Source organism: Triticum dicoccoides, chromosome 4A (genome assembly GCF_002162155.2).
Source record: "Triticum dicoccoides isolate Atlit2015 ecotype Zavitan chromosome 4A, WEW_v2.0, whole genome shotgun sequence".
Classification (NCBI taxonomy): Eukaryota; Viridiplantae; Streptophyta; class Magnoliopsida; order Poales; family Poaceae; genus Triticum; species Triticum dicoccoides.
In genome coordinates, this window is record NC_041386.1 from 615,781,904 (window position 1) to 615,792,489 (window position 10,586).

Here is a 10,586-nt window from a genome sequence, read left to right on the forward strand (position 1 = left end):
AAAAGCTGACATTGGAGTATGTCAAAGATGACCCTGCATGAAAATATGAAGAATTTCTCATTAGACAGAACAACCAATGTAATTTTAACTCTTTCTTTGAGACATATATAAGCATCTATTTTGTTCATGTTCTCTGTTGTACGCTAAATATCCTCTATGTTAAATGAGAATATATTCAGGGCTCTGAAGCTCCAAGTGTACAAATAAATGGAAGCAAGACACCATTGGCCAGACCCACATAGTAAACAATTAAGTTTCTATGATAGTAGTTTGTTGTTGCATTCTTTTCAGATGGGCTATGTTGTGGAGCCGATATGCCGTACTCTAAAACTCTTCTCCTTAATTAATGAAGGAGGCAAGTCTTTGGCATCTGTTTCAAAAGAAAAAAATTGCATTAGACAACTAGGCATCACATTTTGGTAGACTACAACTTGACAAAACACTAGCTGCAACAACACCATCCTAATTGCGGCGGATGCTATACATTGTCACGGCAATGAAAATCAAGCATTACTCAGCAAACATGTTGCCGATTTGAATCCTGGGGGTGTTGGTATCAAATGTCATGAGAACGTTGAAAGACAGTCTTATGTACTTTCTGGACAAATGTTGACAAAATGAAGCCATTATTCTCGTTGTTTACAAATTGCAGACATTCATAGGACTGTTGGTCTATCACTTCCCTGAATATTGAAATAACAAATAAATTTTCCAGACTAGACTGGGAATTGATTCGGACGGCCACAGGAAACACGGCATGTAATAACTTGGGATGGCAGCAAGCACAGCGTTGAATTGATCAGAATGAGTTGCACACCTGGAGAAAAAATGAAAATAACTAGCCCTGTCGCCATATGGTGCAAATGAACAGCCTAAGCGCTCTCTATAGTGTTGAGACATGACATGAGAATATAACATTTCTTATGTCCCAGTCCCAGAACCTGAAGCCTCAACAAGAACCAAACTAAGAAATAAGTGAAGTACGTAATATCCAACACAGCTGTTCTTGATTTGATTCCAAGGGATTTCACTTGAGAAAACGCTCGCAAAGAATGTTGACTTTGCTTGTCTGGCCCTTTTCAAAAAAAAAAAATTCTTGTCTGGCACTGGAAGTCGGGATGCATTTCATGTATTCCCTCCGTTCCAAAATAAGTGTCTCAAACTTAGTACAACTTTGTACTACAGTTAGTACAAAGTTGCGACACTTATTTTGGGACAGAGGGAGTATGATATTGACAATCCCTGAGTTGTGATAAACTCTTTCAACCATGCAATATCTTCCGTTTGCTGAACAAACTTTGTATGCGAGGATATGTGCCAGGGCAACATCTGTAAGGTTTATCCATCAAAAGCTGAAATTGGAGTATGTCAAAGATGACCCTGCATGAAAATATGAAGAATTTCTCATTAGACAGAACAACCACTGTAATTTTAACTCTTTCTTTGAGACATATATAAGCATCTATTTTGTTCATGTTCTCTGTTGCACGCTAAATATCCTCTATGTTAAATGAGAATATATTCAGGGCTCTGAAGCTCCAAGTGTACAAATAAATGGAAGCAAGACACCATTGGCCAGACCCACATAGTAAACAATTAAGTTTCTGTGATAGTAGTTCGTTGTTGCTTTCTTTTTAGATGGGCTATGTTGTGGAGCCGATATGCTGTACTCTAAAACTCTTCTCCTTAATTAATGAAGGAGGCAAGTCTTTAGCATCTATTTCAAAAGAAAAAAAGTTGAATTAGCACTACTGGAATCAGCGTATTTGCCGTCTGCCAATTCTTTGCCGTCAGCTGACGGACGACAAAGAGGCACTTTGCCGTCTGCTTGCAAAAAACAGACAGCAAAGAACTGACAGACGGCAAAGATGCCAGTTGCCATCAGCCAATTATTTGCCGTCTGCCAGCAGATGGCAAAGAATCTTTACCATGTGCTGGCGGACGGCAAAGAGGTGGGGCTATCTCTTTTTTTGCGGGTACAAAGAAAATCGTTGACCCCCACCTCCTCTCTCTGTCTCCCCTCTCTCCGCACGGCCCCCACCTCCTCTCTCTCTCTCCCCTCTCTCTCTCCCCCGCTCGTCTCTCCCTCTCCCTCGCGCGAGCACCTATGGCGGCCGATTTCGGCGAGCTCCGACGGGATTCGACGCCGCCTAGCACACCCACGTGACCCCCTCGCCCCGCTCCTCCATCCCCTCCAACCAGATCTGACTCGCGCGTCCTCCAGCAACCACGCGTGACCCTCCCCTGCGGCTAGGGTTTCGGCCACCACATCGCCGGCGTGGCTCCGATATTGCTCCGGTGACTCAGGTGAGTCTCTTCACTCCTCCTCGTCACATCCATCCCTCTCTTTCTCACCGCGTCGCGTCGCGTCTCCTCTCCCTCACAGATCCATCACGCCGGGAAGCCATGGACGGGAAGGACACCATGGACGGGAAGGACGCCGTGGAGGACGCAGCTCCACCACTGCCCCAACGCCATCCAGGTCCGCCCCTTCTCCTCTCCTCCCCTCTTGGATTTCTTCTTTTCCTGCCTTGCACCCATCCACTCAAGTTCTAAACCAAACAAGAAAAATTATCAATCTTGTTTTTGCTGCATATGCAATAATGGTTGAGGAGGACTCAGTTGTTCACTTCTATAATTGTGCCATAAATCGGTTTACTCTGCTTGAGGGCTGCCGTGGTTAGCTCGATTTGATAGGGTCCTTACTACATATGCCGCAGGGATTTAACTTGACTTGTTAATAATGAGTGTCAATCAATCAAACACAAGGAAACTATAAATGCTTACCATTTCGTATAGTGATCATTGTGTTGTGTATAGGTAAAACTTGTGTTGTCCTTATCTACTTCGGAGGCATCATCATGTCTTGTCAATTTAGTTTGTGCCATGGTTTTGGTTTGGTCCTGCTTATGCCAAATCGATCATTCATTGCTTCTGAACACTCTACCTTTAATCTTTGCTTCTGTAAAACCGGCCTTTCTTCTATTGAATGGAGTGTTTGCTTGCTATGCGGGAAAAGTAGCTCATTCATCGCTGATTTGGCATGTGCAACTAAAGTGGACGGACCGTATTTAGGTCCGGTCGCCGTGAGGATCCTCTGGCTGTGCTGGATATGCCGTGGCGCGGTGGTGCCCCCGGATGGCGCCTCCGTGCTGCGGTGCCCCTGGTTGGCGCCTTCGTGCCCGTGCTCTCACTGGCGCCGCCGTTGTGGTGCTCTCTGGCAAGCTCCGGCTTGTTGTGGTGGTGTTGGTTGTGATGTTGGTCACACCATAGTGATGGTGTGGCTGCATCCTGCTTCGGCTACAACTCCTTTTGGTGAGCTTCTCCTTGCTCCCCTCCTGATCTCTCTAATGCATAGCTCTTGATCTTGTTGGATGTGAGGCTCTATTAGCTGTGGTTAGCTGCTGTAGATGAGCATCAACTTGTATTGGAGCTCTCTGTGATGGATTCTTGCTGTGTCAGGGTTTTGGTCAGTGACCATCTATGTGTATTTGTGAAGTATATATACTCCTGTACTGCTCTGTTCTATGTAGTTGATCCTGGAGTTGTTACTTTGGTCAGTTACTTTACTCATGAACGGATACTCACTTGTTCTTAGTTATTTTACTTCTAATACTGATATGAACAGATACAACTTGGTTTGGCTATTCCTATTTGTCTCTTTCTAATAGCCTATGAACAGATACTATACTTGGTTTTGGCTGTTACTTTCCTAGTTTTCTACTGATAAGACAGATACTACATCTGATTTGGGCAGTGATGCTGGTCTGAGCCCCCCTCTCTTAGGCTTAATTTACATGTGACTATCCCTGTGCTGTGATGAACTAGCCTTGGCACTTCCAGGCTGTCTGAGCACATAATCCCTCAAGTATACCTTGAGGTCTTCTGTAGCTCTCCTTAAGAGTTATCTCTTCTAAGCTGCTGGTGGTTATTTGTGTTGGGACTTGGTCTGGTTGGCTGGTTGTGATGTATATCTCCTCCTGGAGCTTTGTTTTTGGCGTTGCACAGTGATATGTACCTATTGTCACTAGACAAAACTGATTGTGGTGATGAAGTCTAATCTTTGGCTTTAATCACTAGTTTTTAGTTGGCTTAATTCCTGGAGCTAGTACTGATAGTGGTCTTTGTGTTGGCATTTAACTTACTGCTAATTGTGGTGGATTCTTGATTGGGTCCTTGGCTGGTTCTCTTCTTTGGCTCTTTGGTATTGGTTTACTCTATTTTGCTTTCTAATTAAGATCACTTTGAAAATCAGGATCTTAACTAAGATTATCTTGATCTCAAGTACTGGATCCTACAGCATTGCATTTCACCAAGTGAAATGCTACATTTCTACTCCTAACCCATTCTCTCTTTCTTAGTGTTTTTGTTATGCAGGTTGGAAGAAAAGAAGAAGATCTAGAGAAGATCTTAGTAATAAGATAGTTTTTAGGAAAATCGATATTTAGTTTTAGATCATTCCTTGTAATATTTGTTGGATATGTGTTCATGGATATGTGTCGGATATATATGTGTTCATGACTATATATTGGTAACATGTGTTGGATATGTGTTGGATATATATGTGTTCATGAGTATTGGTAATATGTGTTGGATATGCTATATTGGTCATACATATAGTCTATGTTTGATTGTGTTTGATTTTCTGTGAAAATGAATTGATATAAGAAGAAACAGAATTAATGCCTATTTGGTCTCTTTGCCATCTGCCAACAGATGGCAAAGAGCCTGCATCCTTTGCCGTCTGCCAGCAGATGGCAAAGAGCCGTGCCCTTTGCCGTCTGCCAGCAGATGGTAAAGAGTCGTGCCCTTTGCCGTCCTCCACTGACGGCAAAGACCTCTTTGCCGTCCGCTGCAAAAAGCAGATGGCAAACAAGGCCTTTGCCGACCCTGTCTTTGCCGTCGCTGTTTGCCGTCCGCGGCGGACGGCAAAGGCTAGGCAAAGGCCTTTGCCGTCCGCCATCCTAGCCTTTGCCGTCTGCCATGGCTGATGGCAAAGTACCAGATTCCTGTAGTGTAGACAACTAGGCATCACATTTTGGTAGACTACAACTTGACAAAACACTAGCTGCAACAACACCATCCTAATTGCGGTGGATGCTATACATTGTCACTGCAATGAAATCAAGCATTACTCAGCAAACATGTTGCCGATTTGAATCCTAGGGGTGTTGGTATCAAAGGTCATGAGAACGTTGAAAGACAGTCTTATGTACTTTATGGACAAATGTTGACAAAATGAAGCCATTATTCTCGTTGTTTACAAATTGCAGACATTCATAGGATTGTTGGTCTATCACTTCGCTGAATATTGAAATAACAAATAAATTTTCCAAACTAGACTGGGAATTGATTCGGACGGCCACATGAAACAGGGCATGTAATAACTTGGGATGGCAGCAAGCACAACGTTGAATTGATCATAATGAGCTTCACACCTGGAGAAAAAATGAAAATAACTAGCCCTGTCGCCTGGTGCAAATGAACAGCCCAAGCGCTCTCTATAGTGTTGAGAAATGACATGAGAATATAACATTTATTATGTACCAGTCCCTGAACCTGAAGCCTCAACAAGAACCAAACTAAGAAATAAGTGAAGTACGTAATATCCAACACTGCTGTTCTTGATTTGATTCCAAGGGATTTCACTTGAGAAAACGCTCGCAAAGAATGTTGACTTTGCTTGTCTGGCCCTTTTAAAAAAAACTTTCTTGTCTGGCACTGGAAAGTCGGCATGCATTTCATGTACTCCCTCCGTTCCAAAATAAGTGTCTCAAACTTAGTACAACTTTGTACTACAGTTAGTTCAAAGTTGCGACACTTATTTTGGGACAGAGGGAGTATGATATTGACAATCCCCGAGTTGTGAGAAACTCTTTCAACCATGCAATATCTTCCGTTTGCTGAACAAACTTTGTATACGAGGATATGTGCCAGGCAACATCTGTAAGGTTTATCCATCAAAAGCTGACATTGGAGTATGTCAAAGATGACCCTGCATGAAAATATGAAGAATTTCTCATTAGACAGAATAACCACTATAATTTTAACTCTTTCTTTGAGACATATATAAGCATCTATTTTGTTCATGTTCTCTGTTGTACGCTAAATATCCTCTATGTTAAATGAGAATATATTCAGGGCTCTGAAGCTCCAAGTGTACAAATAAATGGAAGCAAGACACCATTGGCCAGACCCACATAGTAAACAATTAAGTTTCTATGATAGTAGTTCGTTGTTGCATTCTTTTCAGATGGCCTATGTTGTGGAGCCGATATGCTGTACTCTAAAACTCTTCTCCTTAATTAATGAAGGAGGCAAGTCTTTGGCATCTGTTTCAAAAGAAAAAAATTGAATTAGACAACTAGGCATCACATTTTGGTAGACTACAACTTGACAAAACACTAGCTGCAACAACACCATCCTAATTGCGGCGGATGCTATACATTGTCACTGCAATGAAAATCAAGCATTACTCAGTAAACATGTTGCCGATTTGAATCCTGGGGGCGTTGGTATCAAATGTCATGAGAACATTGAAAGACAGTCTTATGTACTTTATGGACAAATGTTGACAAAATGAAGCCATTATTCTCGTTGTTTACAAATTGCAGACATTCATAGGACTGTTGGTCTATCACTTCCCTGAATATTGAAATAACAAATAAATTTTCCAGACTAGACTAGGAATTGATTAGGACGGCCACATGAAACAGGGCATGTAATAACTTGGGATGGCAGCAAGCACAACATTGAATTGATCAGAATGAGTTGCACACCTGGAGAAAAAATGAAAATAACTAGCTCTGTCGCCATATGGTGCAAATGAACAGCCTAAGCGCTCTCTATAGTGTTGAGACATGACATGAGAATATAACATTTATTATGTCCCAGTCCCTGAACCTGAAGCCTCAACAAGAACGAAACTAAGAAATAAGTGAAGTACGTAATATCCAACACAGCTGTTCTTGATTTCATTCCAAGGGATTTCACTTGAGAAAACGCTCGCAAAGAATGTTGACTTTGCTTGTCTGGCCCTTTTCAAAAAAAAACTTTCTTGTCAGGCACTGGAAAGTCGGGATGCATTTCATGTACTCCCTCCGTTCCAAAATAAGTGTCTCAAACTTAGTACAACTTTGTACTACAGTTAGTACAAAGTTGCGACACTTATTTGGGGACAGAGGGAGTATGATATTGACAATCCCCGAGTTGTGAGAAACTCATTCAACCATGCAATATCTTCCGTTTGCTGAACAAACTTTGTATGTGAGGATATGTGCCAGGGCAACATCTGTAAGGTTTATCCATCAAAAGCTGACATTGGAGTATGTCAAAGATGACCCTACATGAAAATATGAAGAATTTCTCATTAGACAGAACAACCACTGTAATTTTAACTCTTTCTTTGAGACATATATAAGCATCTATTTTGTTCATGTTCCCAGTTGGACACTAAATATCCTCTCTAGTAAATGAGAATATATTCAGGGCTCTGAAGCTCCAAGTGTACAAAAAATGGAAGCAAGACACCATTGGCCAGACCCACATAGTAAACAATTAAGTTTCTGTGATAGTAGTTCGTTGTTGCTTTCTTTTCAGATGGGCTATGTTGTGGAGCCGATATGCTGTACTCTAAAACTCTTCTCCTTAATTAATGAAGGAGGCAAGTCTTTAGCATCTGTTTCAAAGGAAAAAAATTGAATTAGACAACTAGGCATCACATTTTGGTAGACTACAACTTGATAAAACACTAGCTGCAACAACACCATCCTAATTGCGGCAGATGCTATACATTGTCACTGCAATGAAAATCAAGCATTACTCAGCAAACATGTTGCCGATTTGAATCCTGGGGGTGTTGGTATCAAATGTCATGAGAACGTTGAAAGACAGCCTTATGTACTTTATGGACAAATGTTGACAAAATGAAGCCATTATTCTCATTGTTTACAAATTGCAGACATTCATAGGACTGTTGGTCTATCACTTCCCTGAATATTGAAATAACAAATAAATTTTCCAGACTAGACCGGGAATTGATTCGGACGGCCACATGAAACAAGGCATGTAATAACTTGGGATGGCAGCAAGCACAGCGTTGAATTGATCATAATGAGCTACACACCTAGAGAAAAAATGAAAATAACTAGCCCTGTCGCCATATGGTGCAAATGAACAGCCTAAGCGCTCTCTATAGTGTTGAGACATGACATGAGAATATAACATTTATTATGTCCCAGTCCCTGAACCTGAAGCCTCAACAAGAACCAAACTAAGAAATAAGTGAAGTATGTAATATCCAACACTGTTGTTCTTGATTTGATTCCAAGGGATTTCACTTGAGAAAACGCTCGCAAAAATGTTGACTTTGCTTGTCTGGCCCTTTTAAAAAAAACTTTCTTCTCTGGCACTAGAAAGTCGGGATGCATTTCATGTACTCCCTCCGTTCCAAAATAAGTGTCTCAAACTTAGTACAACTTTGTACTACAGTTAGTACAAAGTTGCGACACTTATTTGGGGACAGAGGGAGTATGATATTGACAATCCCCGAGTTGTGAGAAACTCTTTCAACCATGCAATATCTTCCGTTTGCGGAACAAACTTTGTATGCGAGGATTTGTGCCAGGGCAACATCTGTAAGGTTTATCCATCAAAAGCTTGACATTAGAGTATGTCAAAGATGACCCTGCATGAAAATATGAAGAATTTCTCATTAGACAGAACAACCACTGTAATTTTAACTCTTTCTTTGAGACATATATAAGCATCTATTTTGTTCATGTTCTCTGTTGGACGCTAAATATACTCTCTGGTAAATGAGAATATATTCAGGGCTCTGAAGCTCCAAGTGTACAAATAAATGGAAGCAAGACACCATTGGCCAGACCCACATAGTAAACAATTAAGTTTCTGTGATAGTAGTTCGTTGTTGCTTTCTTTTCAGATGGGCTATGTTGTGGAGCCGATATGTGTACTCTAAAACTCTTCTCCTTAATTAATGAAGGAGGAAAGTCTTTGGCATCTGTTTCTAAAGAAAAAAATTGCATTAGACAACTAGGCATCACATTTTGGTAGACTACAACTTGACAAAACACTAGCTACAACAACACCATCCTAATTGCGGCGGATGCTATTACATTGTCAATGCAATGAAAATCAAGCATTACTCAGGAAACTTGTTGCCGATTTGAATCCTGAGGGTGTTGGTATCAAATGTCATGAGAACGTTGAAAGACAGCCTTATGTACTTTATGGACAAATGTTGACAAAATGAAGCCATTACTCTCATTGTTTACAAATTGCAGACATTCATAGGACTGTTGGTCTATCACTTCGCTGAATATTGAAATAACAAATAAATTTTCCAGACTAGAGCGGGAATTGATTCGGACGGCCACATGAAACAGGGCATGTAATAACTTGGGATGGCAGCAAGCACAACGTTGAATTGATCAGAATGAGCTGCACACCTGGAGAAAAAATGAGAATAACTAGCCCTGTCGCCATATGGTGCAAATGAACAGCCTAAGTGCTCTCTATACTGTTGAGACATGACATGAGAATATAACATTTATTATGTCCCAGTCCCTGAACCTGAAGCCTCAACAAGAACCAAACTAAGAAATAAGTGAAGTATGTAATATCCAACACTGTTGTTCTTGATTTGATTCCAAGGGATTTCACTTGAGAAAACGCTCGCAAAGAATGTTGACTTTGCTTGTCTGGCCCTTTTAAAAAAAACTTTCTTGTTTGGCACTAGAAAGTCGGGATGCATTTTATGTACTCCCTCCGTTCCAAAATAACTGTCTCAAACTTAGTACAACTTTGTATTACAGTTAGTACAAAGTTGTGACACTTATTTTGGGACAGAGGGAGTATGATATTGACAATCCCCGAGTTGTGAGAAACTCTTTCAACCATGCAATATCTTCCGTTTGCTGAACAAACTTTGTATGCGAGGATATGTGCCAGGGCAACATCTGTAAGGTTTATCCATCAAAAGCTGACATTGGAGTATGTCAAAGATGACCCTGCATGAAAATGTGAAGAATATCTCATTAGACAGAACAACCACTGTAATTTTAACTCTTTCTTTGACACATATATAAGCATCTATCTTGTTCATGTTCTCTGTTGGATGCTAAATATCCTCTCTGGTAAATGAGGATATATTCAGGGCTCTGAAGCTCCAAGTGTACAAATAAATGGAAGCAAGACACCATTGGCCAGACCCACATAGTAAACAATTAAGTTTCTGTGATAGTAGTTCGTTGTTGCTTTCTTTTCAGATGGGCTATGTTGTGGAGCCGATATGTCTACTCTAAAACTCTTCTCCTTAATTAATGAAGGAGGCAAGTCTTTGGCATCTGTTTCAAAAGAAAAAAAATTGCATTAGACAACTAGGCATCACATTTTGGTAGACTACAACTTGACAAAACACTAGCTGCAACAACACCATCCTAATTGCGGCGGATGCTATTACATTGTCACTGCAATGAAAATCAAGCATTACTCAGCAAACTTGTTGCCGATTTGAATCCTGAGGGTGTTGGTATCAAATGTCATGAGAACGTTGAAAGACAGCC